Source organism: Cornus florida, unplaced genomic scaffold (assembly GCF_030987335.1).
Source record: "Cornus florida cultivar Cherokee Brave unplaced genomic scaffold, ASM3098733v1 CherokeeBrave_3.0.0_Hap2_Chr05, whole genome shotgun sequence".
Lineage (NCBI taxonomy): Eukaryota > Viridiplantae > Streptophyta > Magnoliopsida > Cornales > Cornaceae > Cornus > Cornus florida.
In genome coordinates, this window is record NW_026775575.1 from 40,887,551 (window position 1) to 40,907,880 (window position 20,330).

General features: G+C 37.0%; 1 non-coding gene across 1 annotated transcript; it reads left to right on the forward strand.

Annotated features, from left to right (window-relative positions):
• The first annotated feature begins 11,979 nt into the window (after positions 1 to 11,979).
• On the forward strand, positions 11,980 to 12,084 carry LOC132310698 (small nucleolar RNA R71). Its single transcript, XR_009482684.1, has one exon. It is a non-coding gene; the product is annotated as a small nucleolar RNA R71 (small nucleolar RNA).
• Positions 12,085 to 20,330: the final 8,246 nt, after the last annotated feature.

Sequence of the window (20,330 nt, forward strand, 5' to 3'; positions counted from 1 at the left end):
CATATGGTATGATATTATCCGCTTTGGGCCTGAGCCCGCACGGTTTTGTTCTTGGGCTTCACCCCAAAAGGCCTCATACCAATTGGAGGTGACACACTTACATATAAGCACTTCACCTTTCCTCTACCCAGGCGATGTGGTACTGTGCACCCATAGCTCGCCAGTGTGGTAGCCTGACAGTGTCTATTGCACCCGCCCACGGCACACCCGCCCACAAGGTCATCACAATCCACCCCCTTGGAGGCCCGACGTCCCCGTCGGCACACTTTCGTGCGGGCTCAGGCCCAAAGCGGACAATATCATACCATGTGGTGGAGTGGGTCGTTACAACCTCGAATACGCTCCAAATCTAACATTTACATTATTTTATTTTCTTCAAGCATCATTTTAAATATCAATAAGATGTTTTGGTGAGATTAGATAGAGAGTATGCCAAAGTACTATGTCAGACTTGAATAGCATCAAGATAGCCTAAGGAACTCCAGTATGAAATCGAATTTTGAAAAATGATTGTTTATTATTTAAAAATTAGCTGGAGATCAATAGGGCTGACTTGGGTGGTAAGTTTCAACTTGACATGATTATTGCCTTGTTACCAAACTCGTTCGACTCTGTTAGAGTGAACTAAATAAGGAATCAGTTTGAGTTCACACTCGCTGATATTCTTATAGAATTGGTAACAGATGAAGGGATAATCAAGAGTATAGGCGTTCATATCAATCTAACCTAGTCTATACCATCTTCTTCTAGGCCCAAGTGGACAGGCAAAGCAAAGAAGAAGGATGATAATAGGACTAGGCTAGCACAAAACATGGGTATCCAAAAGGTTAAAGGGAATAAGGCAGTGTATGTTGAGGGCAAATTAAATTGTTTCTTTTGCTGCTAACGAAGACACTAAAGGACGAATTGTCTAAGCAATGACGTGGCATAGGAAAATATATATTTAATCATTGAGCCATGTTATGTGGTTGTATCTATTAATTCCTGATGGATAGATTCTGGAGCCACTAAACATTTTTGCAATTCGTTGTAAGGATTTCAGGAATCCAGAAGCCTCGATGATATGGAATATATTTGTACTTGACTTGATGTCAAGGTTGTAGCTAAGTCAGTGGGAGTATTACATCTGAAATTAGAGAGTATGAGGATATTAGTATTCGAGAACTATCTTTATGCACAGAAGTTAGACGCTATCTTATTCTTGTTTCACTTATGGTTTATAAAAACTGTGTTGTTATTTTGTAAAATTGGTTTTATAAAATTGAATAGATATGCGATTGCTTCTGGTGCATTGAAAGATGGTTAATATACTATAATCACAAACTCTTAAGATTTACAGGATGTAGAAACTAATGTTGCATCTTCTAGATTGAATGTTAAGAGAAAAATTTTTATTCCTGACTCATTGTATATTTAGTGTCTATTTTTGGGTTGTAATCAGTCAAAATGAGATTCAAAGATTGGTCAAAGAAGGTTAATTACCTAGTGAGGCAGAGGAGCCTAAACCAAACTTGTGAACCCTGTTTTGAAGGATAGATAACTCTAAGGGCTTAATCAGCCAGATGAAATAGACATAAAGGACAATTGGAGTCGGTACACACTGACACGTGTGGTCTTATGAACATCCAAGCAAGATTACTCACGTTTTGGATAAGTTTATCTGATGCAACACAAGTCTTAAACTCTTGGTATATTCTGAGAAGGTCAAGACTGATGTGGAGCACATATTAGGTAAAATTATCAAGACACTTCGATCTGATCGAGGATATGACTATTTCTTGGGATAGTGCAAAGACTATATGGTCAATGAGAGTGTTGTGTACTAGTTTTCCGCAATTGACGCTAAATGCATTTAGGTGTCAAATAGGAATAACAGAATTCCACTTAACATGGTTAGATCTATGATCAGTTATGCCACATTATCTCTTTCATTTAAGAGTTTAGCGTTAATGACATCGATGCGCATTATGAACTGCATTCCATCTTAGTCTGTCTCAAGGATACCATTGAGCTGTGTTTTTGACTAAATCTTAGTTTGAATCACATGCACATATGGGGTAGTCTTGCACATGTGCGCTTGATATGGACAAGTAAGTTGGAAACAGATCATAGGCATGATAGATTTGATAGTTACTCTAAAAGTCACTAGGACGGATTATTTTATGATCTTAATGATAAAAGTTGATTGTTTACACTCACTGCTTATCTATAGGAGAATCATATTATTAATCACATACCTAGTAGCATAGTGTTAGAGAATATGGTATGAGTACCAGATGTACCACATATGAACACACTTAGTATAGAGATTTAGAATTATAGATGAATTCCCTATTGATGTGTCAGCATCATCCAGTACATAGATTCCTTCATCGGTACATTGATGTAGTGGGAGGATAATTATCCAATCCGACAGAATCATGTTTTTAGGTGAGACCGTTATGGACATCCCTGTTAAACATGAGTTGGACCCAGTAAGCTACACGGAAGCGTGAACCGATATGGATACAGATCGTTTTGGCGAGTTACTATGAAATCAGAGTTGGAATCTATGTATTCTAATAAATTCTGGGATCTTGTAGAACTTTCTAGTAGGGTGATACCTATGGAAGGCAAGTTAATCTACAAAAAGATACCAGAAGATTTCTTAGTGAATAAATCATAAATGTACAAGGGAAAGTCATTATTTTTCTGATTCTATATATATATTGATGACATCCTACTCATTTAGAATGATGTGGAAGTTTTGTCATCAATAAAGAGGTAGTTGTTCAATTACTTTTAAATGAAGGATTTTCAAGATGTAAGCTATATTCTTAGGATCAAGCTTTTAAAAGATCAAGTTAAAAGGAAAATAGGCTTATCTTAATAATCCTACATTGATAAATTTTTGACCAGGTTTGGTATGCATAACTCAAAGAATGAGTTCTTGCTTTATTGATATGGATTGCTCTCTTTAGTAAGTAGTTTTCCAAAACTAGCAGAGGAGATTGAGATAATGAGACTGGAACTATATGCTTTGGCATATAGAAGTATCATATATGCCATGGTCTATACCAAATAGGACATCCGCTACATAGTAGGGATAGTCAGAAGATATCAATCCAATCCTGGACTTAATAACTGGTCTGTTGTGAAAAATATCATTAAGTATCTAAGGAGGACCAAGGATATCATACTCATTTATGGATGTGATGATATGGTCCTAGTCAGGTATGCTAGTTCTGATTTTCAATCAGAAGTAGATACTATGAGGCTCATGACTTAGTGTATGTTCACTTAATAGAAGGGAAATCAGTTGGTAGATTGTTAAGCAGATTTCAACTACTGACTCAAACCTGCAGGTGGAATACATTGTAGCCTTAAAGGCGGCAAAGGAAGCCTATTGGTTTGATCTCACTGATTTAGAGGTTGTGGAGTATACTAGCCTGCCTATTGAGCTATGTTGCGACAATAATGCAGAAGTAGTCCAAACCAATGGCCCAAGGTTCTATAGAGGAACAAGATACACTGAGAGGAAGTATCATGTTCTACATGATATTATCCGGCAAGAAAATGTACTTGTAGCTTGAACATTGCATTGGAACACAACTTTGTTGATCCATTATCAAAGGTGTCATTGGTCAATAATTTTGATCATCATCTAGATAACATTGGAGTTAGGTGCAATTTGAATTGGCTATGAGGGCATGTGATACCCCTCGTTTCTAGAGCTACGGGTGATCAAGTCCGAGCACAGATCCGAGGGATACCAAACGATCAATATGTAACCAAGCAAGAATAAAACTGAATTAAGAATAAAATAATAATGCGCTGAAAGAAACTAAAATGAAAATCCTCGAACCTTAAATAATAAATTAATATAATTTAAATCCGTACAACTCGGGAATCCACCTAGTGGACCCCTAATTCCAAAACTTTAAATAAATTTACAGAATTAAAATCCAAAACCAAAATAGAAAGGAAATCCTATGTAACTGGAAGAGTGAGTGTCTGTATCTGCATCATCATGATCAAACTTTAAGCCTGGTACTGGCGAATACCTGAAAAATAGAAGTGGGTCAGGCCCACATGCAAGTTCCAATCTACTACAATCCGTACATAAACCCGATACGCAAATACATCCTTGATAGCTCGACAATATCTACAATAGTCCATATATATATATACACACTATAGGATGCTCACTAGCCTATAACATAGTTCAGCGTGGGTAGAAGGTGACATATAAAACACGCTTTTCAGCGGCCAAGTACCTAGACCTACCAGGGAACATTAGCTATATCTAGCTACCCAACCTTTGCAATATATGCACCCTAACCGTGATCAAGAGACTCAAGCTCGTATCACGGTACCATAAATATATATATATATTCCTTCCTAATGCAGAAAGATAAAACAAACATCCGTTATGTCGTTCAACTGTTTTAGTTGACAGGACATGCATCCATGTAGGATTTAACTGTTTTAGTTAATCCATTCCATATGTATGAAGGGGTAGGACTTAGCTTTTTGATCTAATCCATCCCTGATATGTCACCGTCCCATACCGGTACATATAATGCAAATGATCCACCAGTGATGCACATTCATTAGAACATCAAGTATATCCATGAACCAGCATAATATAAAACAGGTATTATTAAGATCCTATTATGCATTCAGTATATGATTATAATCATAAAACTCCTGTTAAATTGTTATAGTACTGTTAAATAATTTAAATTATCCACATCCATCCAATTGATAAAACAGAAACTAAATCAGTTCATCAATTAACAACCATAGCAGGGTATAATGATTATCAGACTTATGAACTGAGCACAATATACCATTCAACCCAAACCATACCCTCATACTAGTTCATTTAAATCATTAAAACAAATACTAGTAATGCAAACCTCCTTAAACCCCTGACGGCATAAAATTTATGTTTGCATCATATGACGTCCTTTTAATCCTCCAACTTTAAACCTGTGCTTGATATAGTATAACACAGAGAAGTTAAACTGTACCTCATATAAGTCCCCAATGGTACAATATACTAGCCCATTTAACTGGTGAAAATAACCCAGTAGTTAGAACTTCCTCCACTCTTTACAGCATGCAACTATATATATTTAAAATTACATGTCAACCACAACCACAACCCAACCAACCCTCTTGAGACTCATATATATCCTAGACATCATTGCTATAAAATCCCAACAATATCTGTTATATCAGTTCATTGAATTTGCGGAAACAACTAGCCTTTCCGTCTCCCTTCCTTTCTTCCGAACAGCATACACATTACTAATGTTTATGTTCATGGTGCCCCTTAGAATTAAACCCTAGCATAAACCAACTGTTTAAAGGTTCCAATAGGTAAATTTTTAAGTATTTAGAACCCCTTTTATTTTCCAGAAACTCTGTTTAAGGCCCCAAGGTCAAAATAAATACCGAAAATACCCCCGAAGGGGTATTTGTTCAAGGGAGCCGGCTCCCCCCCATGGGAGCCGGCTCTTTATCTTCTAGAGCCGGCTCTCCCTCATAGAGAGCCGGCTCTACTTTAATGGGAGCCGGCTCCCTCACTTAGGGAGCCGGCTCTCCCCCCCTGAGAGCCGTCTCTACTCCATGCGTCTTCTCTGCTTTGTCCGGTTGCCTTCTACGCTTCCGGCGAAGCTTCCAGTCCCTGTCCCAACACTTTTAACATCCTTAGGGTCTAATTTAAATCTAAACAGTCCTAGAAACTCCTCACATTCCATTAGGAATTAAATTACAGAAGTTCAATACATAACCAAAATAGTTTATGCGTGAACCGATTTCAGTTATTTAAAACCGGCAAAATTCCAAGTCTCTGTCCGAATTGTTTTAAAACTTCTTAGGATCTACTTTAAATCCAATCAGTCCTAGAAACTCTTTAAAACCCTTATGAATTGATTATCAAAAACTTAACACACTCAGAACAGTTTTAAGACCAAACCAGTTACAGTTTAAACGAAAACAAACAACGGATTACAGTTTGATTTAATTATGCATAACACATCCATTTTTAATGTTTAATTAACGTCCTAGAGTCTATTTAGAATGCACAAAACACAAGTTTACAGGAAAGAGATAGACTGAAACTTGCCTTGAGGTTTCGGTTTGAAACCTTTCAACACCGTTGCTAAATTCTCCAATGAACTGTAGGCTACCTGCAACTGCAACTCTCCTACGGTTCCAGTTCTATCTCACCCTCAACCTCTTCCTTCCTCTGTGGTACACCCTCAGTCCATAGTTGAAAGCTTAATTGATTCGCCCAGTTTTCCCTCTGTGTTTTTCCTTCCAACCCTCTCTGTTTTCCCTCTCAATACACTTTTACGTGAAAAAGGATTTGTCTCAACCCTAGCAGACTTATCAGAATATATATATAGCCATCCCAGGTTTAATTAAAACCTAACCTAAGTTGGCGTCCAAACCATATAAAAATAAAACCCTAATCCTATATTAAATACAAGACCAAATAAAATAATTAATGTAGACAACTAACCAAAATAAGTCATATAAAATGCACGTCATTTATTATCAAATAATTAAATTAAAACAATCTCAATTCATCAATTAAATTAAATACACACAAATAGTAATAAATCAATTAGGCAAATAAAACAATTAAGCTAAACAAATAACAAATAAGTCCAATTATTAAATAAAAAAAAATGAAATATAAATCAAAATTGAAAATTAAATTCCCATTCCCATTTTATCCTTTTAAAAACTAGGGGTATTACAGGGCAAGTGGGAGCTGTTGGGATTTATATGCCCTGGCATAGCAAATTTCTGTTTGGATAAAAGTAACATATGTTCCTAACGTTTCTGAAATATTTATGTTTTATACAATTAGTGAATTCAATATATTATGTTTCAATTCATTATAGAATTGATAGTGTCTTCTTGATTACAAGAGATATTTATATATGTATGTGATGGCGATCAATACATGAATATAAATAGTAATCATAAATTGTTCAAAGTCGATAATTATGAATGGAATCATAATTAATTAAGACTTAAACTGGATCCGCGTTAGGTTGAGATATATTGCGAGAGCCGTTGTATGCAATTGCTCCCTATCACCGTCATGGCATTTGACTCTTAAGCATGAGAAAAGTATAAACTCTTTTATTAATTAATAATTACTTTGATTTGTTCGGTGGATTCTTCGGGATCCTTAGATCGACACTTTAGGTAGTTATGTAATTAATAGTTAGAGGGTTATATTTTCAATATTTGTATCATTGCTACTTGTATTTATTTTGTATTGATTATGGTTGATCACAAAGTAAATTCGAAGGCCTTCGTGCGTTTTTAGACAAAATGATTTATTATATATTTATTTATTTAAATTATTATTTTGTCAAACAAATGTTTTATTGTAATCGAGCCAGAAATAATCAATGGTACCACAATAAATATATTAATTAAGTAGTCGGATTGATGGCTTTATTTATCCGATAACTAATTATGCATAGAGGGGTCAAAGTGCAATATTGACTTAGAGGTTATTTATTATTTAATTGGAGTTCAATTAATTTCTTTTAGTGGAGTAGAAATTAATTTATGAATTGATTGAATTGGGTCCATGGACCGGGCCAATTATTAATTCATTGTAGCCAATAAAATAATAAGCCCAAAGGATTCTCACTCATAGCCCAACTTGATATTGGAATCATATTAGATTTGAGACATGTGAATTAGAGATTGAGAAGGATTCGTTGTTTCTTTTTCTTTACCTTTATGTTGCCTATAAATATACATGGTCTATGTATATTTTAGGGGTGATTTTTAGTAGAAGGAAAAAGAAATATATTTTCTCTCTCTAGAAAATTAGGGTTTATGTTCTCATCTAATGGAGATTTCCACAAGCCTAGTTTTCCAAGGTCATTCATGGAGGCTTATGAGTGATTCCTAAAGGCAAAACAATTACCAAGAAGATGGAGATCCAAGGAGAAGGCATCTTGCTAAGGGATCTACAATAAGTGAGAACATTCACTTTAGAGGAAAGATTTAAAGGTTTACTCAGACCTTTGATGTAAGTATTCAATCCATTAATTGAATGATACATCATATTTTTATTTTTGCATAAAACTTGTCTCTATGTGATGAATCAAGATCTATGAATCAAAATCCCTCAAAAAGTTTTTAAAACTAGCACGTTTTCCAACAAATTAAGCCCGTTATGAATAATAAGAGCGCACATCTTGTCCATCATTGATCTTTAATCCTGACGAATCATCCTTTGGTCCTCAAGAATTTCTTGAACTTCAGCTCAAAGTTGGGTCACCTCACTAACCAAGTAATCAGGTGTTCATCAATGTCATCAGCGGCAGCCTGGGTAAGAAAGGTGGTGAGTATGGTTGTGATTGTAGGGAATTATAATGGATTATGGTAAGATGGAAGGAATTTGGTGGTGGTTTATGTAGAGATGGAATATAGTAATTTGGAAAGATGTAAGGATAATGGGTTCAGATAATTTGATGTTGTGGTAGGCAGTGGAAAAAAATTACACCATGAGATAAGCAACAATTATAGTGTAGACTTTACCTGATGAATTTCATAACCCAACAATCAATGAATAAACAATCACCCAAATAATACCCGTTAACATAATCACGAACTCACTCAGTTGCAATCACCACCCACAAATTATAATTCAGTCAAATGCAACAACCCAATCAACCACTAAATAGCAACCAAACTCCCACAGTCACCACAAGTATCAACCCCAAACTTTTGTAATTAACAATCCCAATCCAAACACTTCAATCACAATTTAGGATCACTGTGCTCATAACCTAAAAGTTCAATAAAACACTTACAAGCTATCATCTCTCTGTAATGAATCAATCATTTTATTAACACCCATAGATAATTATGCGGATCCTTTGTAAAACACCAAATTCACAATCCCAATTCAGCCACTATAATTGACGCTGTAATCAACAACCAAACCATTCCGGCCAGAGAAGAACCCAACCATCGCCACTACCTGTTACTGCCGTCGGGAAGCTATGGGGATCGCCGGAAATTCCCTTCCGCCGGCCGATGGTCGCCATTCAATGGGGCGTTGCTACTGGATTGGTGGTCGCTGGGAAAAAAAATGACCGGTGATGGTCGCTGGAAAGCCGGGCGAATGATCGCCCGGTGCTGTTATGGCATCATGCCAGGAGCGACGTTCACTGTGAAGCCGAGCAAGTGATCGCCCGGCGCTGCTTCTTTGCGTCAGAATTAAATTGCCGGGCAACGGTCGCCCATGGGCCGGGCGATCGTTCGCCTGGACCTACTTGTTTCGCCCTGAAAATTCCACTCGGGCGATGGTCGCCCATGGATCGGGCGATCGTTCGCCCGAACCTACTTGTAATCCGATTTTATTTTATTTAATTTTTTATTTTTATTTTTTTCCCCGAATGCAAACTTCAAATGGCCATAACTTTGGCATCAGAGGTCCGGTTTGGTCGATGTTTGAAACCAAAAAAAATGCTCCACTCTACTCCAATCAAATTTTTTTCCTTTGCATGTCATGGAAATTTTTTTTCTTTTATTTTTTTCGAAACAAGCATAACTTATAAAACCTGCACAAGTAACTCAAAAAAAACCTACAAAACAAATTTAATCTTCCTAATCTACTAAAACAAAAAAATAAATAAATAAATGAAAATCCTATCTACAGTTCCTACATTTAACGTCGGTAGGCGACGTGGTACCTGGATGTTTAGGTGGAGTAGTTGGGATCCATCAAAGTGACAGACTCAACTCTTTCCGTAGGCATGAAATCCTCAATGTACCAATCCTTCCGATCCGGCCGAACTATCTTCTTTCTTGACGCTTTCCAATTCATATTATCAGCATACCATGGTGGAGTCTCCTTCTGAAGTTGAAATAGCTGCTTATCCGGGAATGAATTATGTAATGGAAGAGTGTTTTCTGGCCCAAGATATGCATACTTCAAATGAGAAGGTAACGACTTCAGCTCTAGCTCTGGTGGAGACTTCAAAGATGGCATAGATGGTTCACTTGACAATGGTAGAAGTGGCTCAATAGGAATTTTCCATGATGGTATGTTATGCATATTGGCTCCATCAAGAATGACATTTACCTCTTCAATATTTTTCTCAACATCAAATGACTCGGCATCAAAGTAAGACAGATATATTTCTAGTGGATCTTTTTTCAAGGCAAATGGGGCCATCTCTTCAACACATTCATCGATGGAATCGACAAGAAAACAATCCTTATCATCTGAAGGGCAATTACTGGCATTGAAAATATTTAAGCGCACCTTCATATTGCCAAAAGATAAGTCCATGACGTCATTCCTGCAATTTATGCTTGCATTTGCTGTCGCAAGGAAAGGACGACCAAGGATCACTGGAATGTGCCTCCTTGGCTCCAGAACTGGTTCGGTATCTAGCACAATAAAGTCCACTGGGAAGTAGAATTTATCTACTTTGATGATCACATCTTCAATGACACCACGAGGTTGTTTGGTTAACCTATCTGCCAATTGGAGAATAGTGGAGGTAGGCTTCAATTCTCCTAATCCGAGTTGCAAGTAAACCGAATAAGGAAGAAGATTCACACTTGCACCCAAATCTAGAAGAGCTCGCTCTACTTGATGATTCCCTATTGTGCATGAAATTGTTGGAGCACCTGGATCTTTGAATTTTGGAGCAGTGCAATGCTAGATTATGGAACTGACTTGCTTAGTTAGTAGCACATTCTTAGGAACATGGCTATTTGAACACCTCTTTTGAGTACACATATCTTTCAGGAAATTTAGCGTAAGCTGGAATCTGTTAAATTGCATCAAGCAATGGGAGATTGATCTTCACCTGTTTGAATATTTCCATTATGTCCTTAATTTTGCTTACTTGCTTCACTGTCTTTGATGTTTCTTGTAGTCTCGGAGGGAATAGCACAATAACATGCCTCTGCTCATTAGATGGCTCAATAGTTAGAGGTACTTCTTGTGCTTTTTCATTACGCTCATTTTCTTCAAATCTTTTCTTCCAATTTTCATCCTTCTTTGCTTCCTCTTCTTCCACCTTATTTTCAACTCTCTTACCACTTCTCAGAGTAGTAATTGCTTGCACTTGTTCATGGTGAACTTCTTATCCAGTAATGTCATCAATTATACGCACACCTCTTGGATTAGCTACTGGTTGATTAGGAAGCTTGCCATCCTCTCTTCTGTTCAAGGCTTGAGCTAGTTAGCCAACTTCAGTCTCTCACTTGGCAAGGGATTGAGAATGAGACTGCACAAGTTGATTAGTTGGCTCTAACTACTTTGCTATCATTGCCTCGAGCATTGATAAGAATTGTTGAGGTTCACTGAAGGCATTCATAGGAGTGAATCCTTGAGAATTCGAAGTCTGGACTTGAGATTGAAAATTGCCTTGTACCTGAGGTACTTGAGGTGGAGGAGCTGATGTCCCTGTCGCTTGATTTCTCCATGAGAAGTTTGGATGGTTTCTCCAAGCCGGATTGTAAGTGTTTGAATACATATTATTCCCTCCGGGCATTCCATAGGCAGCATTAACTTGCTCTTGTGAAATTCCTGAATACTAAGATGCACTTGGACAAATGGATACATGGTGAGTTGGACTGGAACAGAAAAAGCACACTTCAAAGCCTTGAGCATGAGTCGCAGGAGGAGTAAAATTTGACTGTGAAGTCATTAATTGATCCATCCTCTTGGTTAATGCCTCAATTTGGCTCACTAGCCCTTGATTTATTCCTGCTCCATTCACACTTTCTGCTCTCCTCAATATGGTAGGAGGTCTTGCTACCGGAGGTAAGACATGTTGTGTTGAATTATCAGATATATTTTCAAAAAGCTGCCATGCTTCCTCTACACTCTTCAACATAAAATTTCCACCACAAGAGGCATCCACCATATATCTTTGTGCCTCGTTGAGCCCCTTATGAAAGAAGTTGACGAGCTGCCATTTTGGCATGTCATGATGAGGACACTTCCGAAGGAGATCTCTGAATCTTTCCCAAGCCTCATGAAAAGGCTCGTCAGGCCTTTGAGCAAAACGAGTAATAGCATCTCGATATTGAGTGGTTCTCACCATGGGGAAGTACTTATTTAGAAACTTTTGTTGCAATTCAGCCCATGTAGTGATGGTGTCGGCTAGCAATAAATTAAACCAATCCTTGGCCTTGTCCTTTAATGAAAAGGAGAAAAGGTGTAGCTTGAGCACATCATCATCAAAACTCTGGATTTTTATTGTTCTGCACACCTCTGCAAAGTCATCTAACTGCTGGTATGGATCCTCTTTTGATAGGCCGTAAAAAGAAGGCAATAACTGAAGAGTACTGGCCTTAATTTCATAGTGAGGGGCCCTCACTTGAGGATACCGAACTGCAGATGAAGAGTTATATGCACCTGGTTCGTAGTGATCCTTTAAACAGCGAACTGCTTCTGCAATTAGTAAATCATCTGCCATCTTTTCTTTCTTCAAGTTTCTGAGAGTTCTTTCAATTTCTGGGTCTAACGGAAGCTGAGGGAGTGACAAAGAACGTCTACCAAGCATATAATGTCACCTGCAATGATTAAAAGAAAACAGTATCAAAATAAAATAAAATAAATAAATAAAATAAAATAAAATCCTAAACTAAAATCCTAATTAAAATTAATTGTAGAATCTAATATTATTTGTCAAGAACTAAAACAAGTCCCCGGCAACGGCGCCAAAAACTTGTTGTGAGATTTATATGTACCACTCGCAAGTGCACGAATCTTTGCAGATAGGGTTTACTTGTAAGGGTGTCGTACCCAAGGGACTTGTGTAAAATAAGTTTGTCAACAGATTTCTTAAATTCCAAATTAACTTGAAAGTAGGATAATCGAATCGTGATGATTAATTCTAAATTAACTAAGTAGAAAAATAAAATAAACTAAAGAACAATGATTAAATATGATGTAGAAAATAGAGAGAGAGAACTAGGGGTATGACTTCACCACTAACGTCGCACCACCAGCTAATTGCATCAATTTATTGGAGATATATCATATAACATGCATAGCGAATTAATCATGGCTACAAGCACATATTAATCCAGCTAGAGAATAATATAATTTAAAGCTAAGTATGGACTATCTTCAATTGGTATAAACCATCTACCTATCTACTTTACTCTAGGGTGTAGCATGGTCTATCTTTTCTAAGTATAATCCATCAAATCTCTAACATTATATTCAGAGAAATACAATTGTGTAATCATCTCATTCACAACTACAAGAAGCGAATGAGTTGTGTTCAATCACAAGATCAAAATATCTAAGACAAGATAGAAAAATATTTGTAATTGAATTAAAACTCTAAAACCGATTCTTATTGAAAATTCAATTAAAAACCCTATAAATTACACAATCATGCATGATAGAAATTATTCTCCAATAATTAAATACAGTCAAACCAGGGTGCTAAGCTAGGGCTACACCACAACCCTAGCAAAGTGTTTAGCCAAGCATGACTGAAGTGGAATTCTTCATAGTTGAGGAAGACATCTTCACCGCCATGGATCGATCTCTTCTTTCTTCTGAATACTTCTCCTCTCTGATCTCAGCCTCAAGCTCCTCTGTATGATCCCTCAATGTTGTAGAGGACCCCCTTTAAATAATAAAAGATCAGCCCTAAAGTTCCCTTTTTCATATAGGAAACATACATAGAAATTCTGTCAAATAAGGACTCCCAAAATTCGTGCATACTTCTAGACCAATTTTGACAAGGTAAACAGTTGTTTTAGGGAAAGCTCGTGAAACACAAAATTGTAGCTCTTCGAATTTCCTATCAACTTATGCAAGAATTTAGCCGTTTTGACACTCGAGGAGAGAGATACAGCCAGATTACCAAAACAGGTTGAAGTTACCAACTTTGGTGACAAATCCTTTTTGGAGAAGGATTTTTCCTTCTCTTCTTCTTTCCATTCTCATCAACTTGTAGCTTCTTTTGGACTATTTTCTAAGTATAATTAGACTTGGATCTTCAACATTGCTCGGTCCTACGGAATGTCATCTTGTAAAGCTCAGAATTACTGGTGTTGACTGATTTTACTATTAAAGCCCTGAAATAAATAAAAATAATAAAACAATGTAAAATCACGAATAAACTATTATTAAGAGAATAAAACATACAAATAAAGGGGCTAAAATGTATAACATTTAGCGCCTAACAGAATTGATTTCCAAGCTCCCAGACCTCGTGCCAGACCTCTGGAATCGAGCACTAACACCTAAAGCTCGAGCCCACAGCCCCAAAGCTCAAGCCCAACACCTTGGGATTGAGCACCATGAAGAAAAGATCGAGCACCATCAATAAAAAGATGTTCCGGACAAATTTTGCTCCCAGAGCTCGAGCCTGAGCTTTAAGGCTCAAGCACAAATCAGAAAGCTCGAGCACCAACACTTCGTGCTCGAGCATGGCTGAAAACTATAAACCTACTTTAGTATTTTTGGACATAACTTTTGACTCAGAACTCCAAATTGAGCAAACTCAGCAGTTCTGGAAAGAAGACTTGAAGCCTGACGTTTTTGTCGCTAATAGCCATCTCTAAATTCGTATTCTAAATAGGTCAAAATCGCATTAAAAAGTCAGACAAAGTTGCTGGCAGGTGATACTTGAGCCTAAACCGAAATGCTCGAGCCTAAACCTCAAAGGTCAAGCCTAAGACTCTATAGCTCGAGCTTGGACATCCTGAAAGTCGTAAACACATACGGGAATTATCAAAAATCATAGTTCTTTATTTCCTTACGGGCCCAATTGTTACCAAAAGCTAGAAAACCAATCCAAAGGGGATTGGGATTGGTTCTCCACTATAAAAGAAGAGGAGAAGGCCACAGAAAAGGGATCGATTGCTCTCTCTCATATCTCTCTCTCAAAGCGGCTTTTATTGTTTCGAAGGGAAGTCCCCAAGAGAGAAGTGCAAACTTTGACGATGAAGACTATACCAACACAGACGATATCTAGCGTCGTCATAAGTGGCTAATTCCTCTCTTAGGGCATTGATGCAACCCGATCCGATTATTATGGTTTGATTGTTTATACTTTGGGAATTTAATAATTTATATATTTTGATTACATAATTTTGAGCAATTGAGCCAACTCAATTGGTGTTTTAATGAATTAATAGTTTTTGAATAGTTAGTACCTTGTCTTAGATATAACTGCTCATAAATTATTCTCAACCCATTCTTATTGGACGATATCTGGTGGAGCCCTGTCAGATATAAGAATGAATGAACTCTTTCATAATCTATGCTTAAGGAAAATGAGTTATACTACAACATTAGTTAAAAGTAGGTAGGCAGATAATTTGTGCCAACTTTTGATATGTTATAGTTAGCCAAGTTCAATGAAATATCTTTCTTTAAAACCGAATTAAATGAATGTTATTGAGTTTAATTCATATGATATATAAATTGTTGAAATCCCAAGGTTGAACAATTGACCGTAGTAAGAGGATCATGGTGAAGTCAATCCCTAAGTATCTCTACCCTTGATCTTTTCTTTTATTTTATTTATTTTTTGTTTATATTATTGCACCACAACAAATCAAATCCTCTTTCTAAATTAAAATAGTATTAATTGAAGACTTGATAACCCACTATAGTCTATGAGGTTTGACACCCTCAACATAGCCCTATCCTACAAGGATTCATTCTATTGCGAGTGGTTAATTTATTATTGACACATCAGGAAGAGCATTGCACAATCCAAAAGGCATCCATCGATAAGCAAATGTATTGAAGGGACATATGAAGGTGGTATTTTCTTGGTCCAATAAGTCTAAAGCCACTTGATTGTACCCCGAGTAACCATCTAGGAAGCAATAATATTGTTGTCCGGCCAATCTTTCCAAGATTTAATCAATGAAAGGCAATGGAAAATGGTTCATCCTAGTAGCGGAATTCAGCTTTCGGTAATCTATAAAAACACGCCATGAAGTGATGATGCGTTTTGAGATGATATCACCCTTAGCATTTTTAACAACTGTAATTCCTGAATTTTTGGGAACCACTTGAGTTGGTCTAACCCACTTGGAATCAGAGATAGGATAAAAGATTCTCGCATCTAGAAGTTTCATAACCTCCTTCATGACAACTTCCTTTATATTTGGGTTCAATCTCCTTTGAGCATCCCTAAATGGCCTTTCATCATCTTCATGTGTATGCAATGCATACAAATAAAACGGTCAATGCCTTTTAGGTCAGCCACACTCCATCCAATGGCTTATTTGTTAGCTTTAAGCACTTCCAAAAGATCATTCTCTTGGTCATTTTCAAGATTTGAAATAATGATGACCGGAAGAGTCTCTTTTGGGCCTAAGAAGGCATATTTGAGATTAGATGGAAGAGGCTTAAGCTCAAGAGTAGGAGGAGAGCTGAGAGAAGGAACTGGTGGAGTACTAAAGAGTGAAGGAAAAGGTTCTTTCTTGCTTTTCCAATGTGGGAAATCCAAAGTGGCCACAGAGTCCATCAAAGCATTCACCTCACTTATAGATCCTTATGTGTCAAAACCATAACTTTTAAACATTTCACAGAGGCAAGCCTCAAGAGGGTCCTTAGAGAGAAAAGAGGGAGAGTCTCCTCTATAATTTCATCCAAAACATCCACTACGAAACACTCGTCTTCATCTGTGGGATGTTGACTCACATTGAATACATTAAGCTTAACCATCATGTTGCCAAAAAAGATGTCCATGATGCCTGATCTATAATTAATGGTGGCATTGGTGGTTATAAGGAATAGTCTTCCTAGGATAATTGGAATGTAATTGATAGGATTAGCGACTGGTTCAGTATCAAGTACCATAAAATCAACCGGGAAATAGAACTTATCAACCTTAATTATAATGTCCTCAACAATTCCCCTGGGTTTCTTAATTGATTTATCGACTAGTTGGATTACCACTGATGTTGGCTTCAAGTCCCCTAATCCTAATTACAAGTAAACAGAGTATGGAATGAGATTAATACTTGCACCTAAATCAAAGAGAGCTCTACGAACCTCTTGGTTTCCAATAACACAAGAAATAGTCGGAGCACCTGGATCCTTGAACTTTGGAGGAGTGTTAGAAAGAAGAATGGAACTCACTTGTTTAGTTAGAAGCACTTTCTTAAGGTCTTTTCCTTTGTTTTTCCTCTTTTGAGTGCACAAGTCCTTTAAGAACTTTGCATATAGTAGAATTTGCCTAATTGCATCTAAACGAGGAAGATTAATTTTCACTTATTTAAACACTTCCATCATGTCATGAATTTTTCCTTCTTGCTCCCAAATGATGAAGTCTTTCACAAAGCTTGAGAAATTGAGTTTTGGCTCATAAGGCTTCTCTAATTGGGGAGACGATGATGATGATGATGAAATGTCCTTTTTGGGACCACTAGAATCCAAGGAAGTAGGAATAAGATTTGGAATGGGACAGATGCAACCACTTGGTTGTGCCAGTTCACTATCCTCACTAGGTACCTCTACCTTAGTATCCACTTTCCTACCACTCCTCACAGTAGTAATTGCTTGAACTTGCTCATTTCCATAAAATCCCGATGAAGGAATTGCCTACGCCATAAATTGCCCCTTAGGATTAGTCTCAGTTTGACTAGGCAACTTACCTTTCTCTCTCACATTTAAAGAATTAGCTAATTGCCCAATTTGAGATTCAAGCTTTGCAATTGATTAAGAGTGAGAATGAAACAATTAATTATCTTTTCGAAGATCACCTAATGCTTCCAATACCTTGTCCTCAAAAGCGGGACTCTTGGGAAGCGCTTGATTTAGATTATAGTAAGATTAAGAATTTGATGCTTGAGGATGAGAGTAAGATTGAGAATTTGATGCTTGAGGATGAGAATATTGATTCACATTTTGATGATACAATGAAGGACGATAACCTTGAGAATTCTGATTTTGATTTTGGAGATGTGGGGGAACGTACTTTACTTAGTAACCTTGAGTTTAAAGAGGGTGGTTTGCACCGTCTCCTTGATTTTTCTATGCAAAGTTTGGATGATTCTTCCACCCCGGATTGTAAATATTAGAATAAGGGTTGTTCCCTTAATGAATGAAAGCGGCATTTGCTTGTTCTTGAGACTCACTTGGTATGATTTATCCAAGAGGGCAATTTGAAGTATGGTGAGTGTAACTAAAACAAGTCATGCACATTTCATTGGAATGATAAGAATAAGATTGAATTACTGGACCTTAATTCAAAAGGAATTTATGAAACCTTTGAGTAAGATTTTTTGACCTCTGCGGCAATTTCCATGGAAGTGTCTATTTAACATAGAGCTTTCTTTCCTCCCACATTTGCTAGGCGACCCCCCTAGAAGATGAAGATCTATACATTGAGTTTTCACTCATTTTTTTGAAAAGATGCCAAATTTCATCCTCATTTCTTTCTATGTAGCTGCCTCCACATGAAGCATCAACAATACCCTTATTGGCATCAGATAAACTTGCAAAGAAACATTGAACTAATTGCCACTTAGGAATGTCATGATGCGGACATTTTCATAGCGAGTCATTCAAACGTTCCCATACTTCATGAAGGGGTTCTCCTTCTTCTTATGCAAATTCACGAATAGAAGTTCTCATAGAATTGGTTCGACTCGCGGGGTAATACTTCTTTAGGAAATTTTGTTGCAATTGTGCCCAAGAGGTGATTGTATTTGGCCCTAAGTTGTTAAAACAATATTTAGTTTTATCCCGAAGAGTGAAAGGGAAAAGCTTCATTTTAAGGATCTCTTCCGACACATTTGTGATTTTCACGGTGGAACAAACTTCCAAGAACTCATCTAAATGTTTATAAGGCTGTTCATTACTCAACCCATAGAAAAGGGGGCACATGTTAATGGTGGAAGCCCTAATATCATAATGATGAGCACAGAAATTTGGTAATTGAATGCAAATGGGTACATTATATTGATTTGGAGTGTAACGATCCTTAAGGACCATTGGAGGATTGAGAGGTGGGTATACCTCTTGACCTTGGAGAGGGTATGCCATTTGACCTTGAGGTGGGTATGCCATTTGAACATATTGATGTTGTTGCTCACTAATTGGGGGAACAACATTTGGCCTTGGCATCCCTAGATTAGGTTGTTACACAACAAGATTGATTGGTTGTGGCATTCCCAAGGGTAGATGCACACCTTGAGGATCCACAATATGAACTTTTTGTGGGTGGTGCACACCTTGATAATCCACATGACCAAGATCTTCAATGGGATCTTCAATTGGGTCTTCCATTAAGGGTGGTGGAAGATCAAAAGTGGGAAGAATAGGATGACTATCCCTAGTACTACCTCTTAAATGCCGAAGGGAAACTTCGAGATTTTAATTTACAAGAACAAGAGGACGACTAAGTGATCTACGACCATGCATGCACTAGAATAAGTCAACACACCAACACAATAATTTTTAACCTCCACATATGATGTTCCCAAACTCCTCAATAATATCAATGCACAAACAAATAAAAGCCTCCACACGGGCCGATGCCTTCTACAAGAAGGTATGCTTGAACTTAAAATAAAACAATTCAATAATCCTCCACTTGGGTTGTCCAAAGCATGCAAGATAATAGACAATTAAGTTCAAGAATTCAAAGAAAAACTTACAAATGGTCCATAAGCAACTTCAATTTTTTTATTGCTTTAAGGTCCAACGTTTGCTCCACTTTGCTTCAAGTACCTAATTGACAAATATCAAGTGAGAAAATAAAAATAAAATGAATTTAAAGTAAACAATAAACAAAGAACTAATGTCTAATTCAATTTTTTAAACCGTTAGATCCCCGGCAACAGTGCCAAAACTATGATGCGACTGAGCGTGTGCACAAAATAATGCACACCACTTTGAGTTTAGAAATAATGTCAAGTGGGCATCATATTTTATAATTTATAAAACCACTAAACACTTATACTATGGAGTATGAAGCGAGTAGGGATCGTCCCAAGAGATCTAAAATATGTTGGTTTTTAGAATTGAATTCTACTTTAGTACTTATGTGATCGCTAAGAAGAGGTTTGTTTTGTGATTAAAACTAATTTTAATCTAAATAATTGCAATAAAATATTAGAGTTTAAAAGATTGGGAAAAGACTTAGGGTTTAGGATTCACCACTAAGCACATTCCCTAACTCACTAACTTTCAACTAATTGGGGAAATAATACTGTGTAATTCAAATATAGCTAACACTTGCAAAGAAGAGTATAAATCATCAATTTCAAGCTTGAATTGCCTACTTAATGACAATTAAACTAAGTGTAGTGCAATTTACCAATTCAAAGCATGACTCATC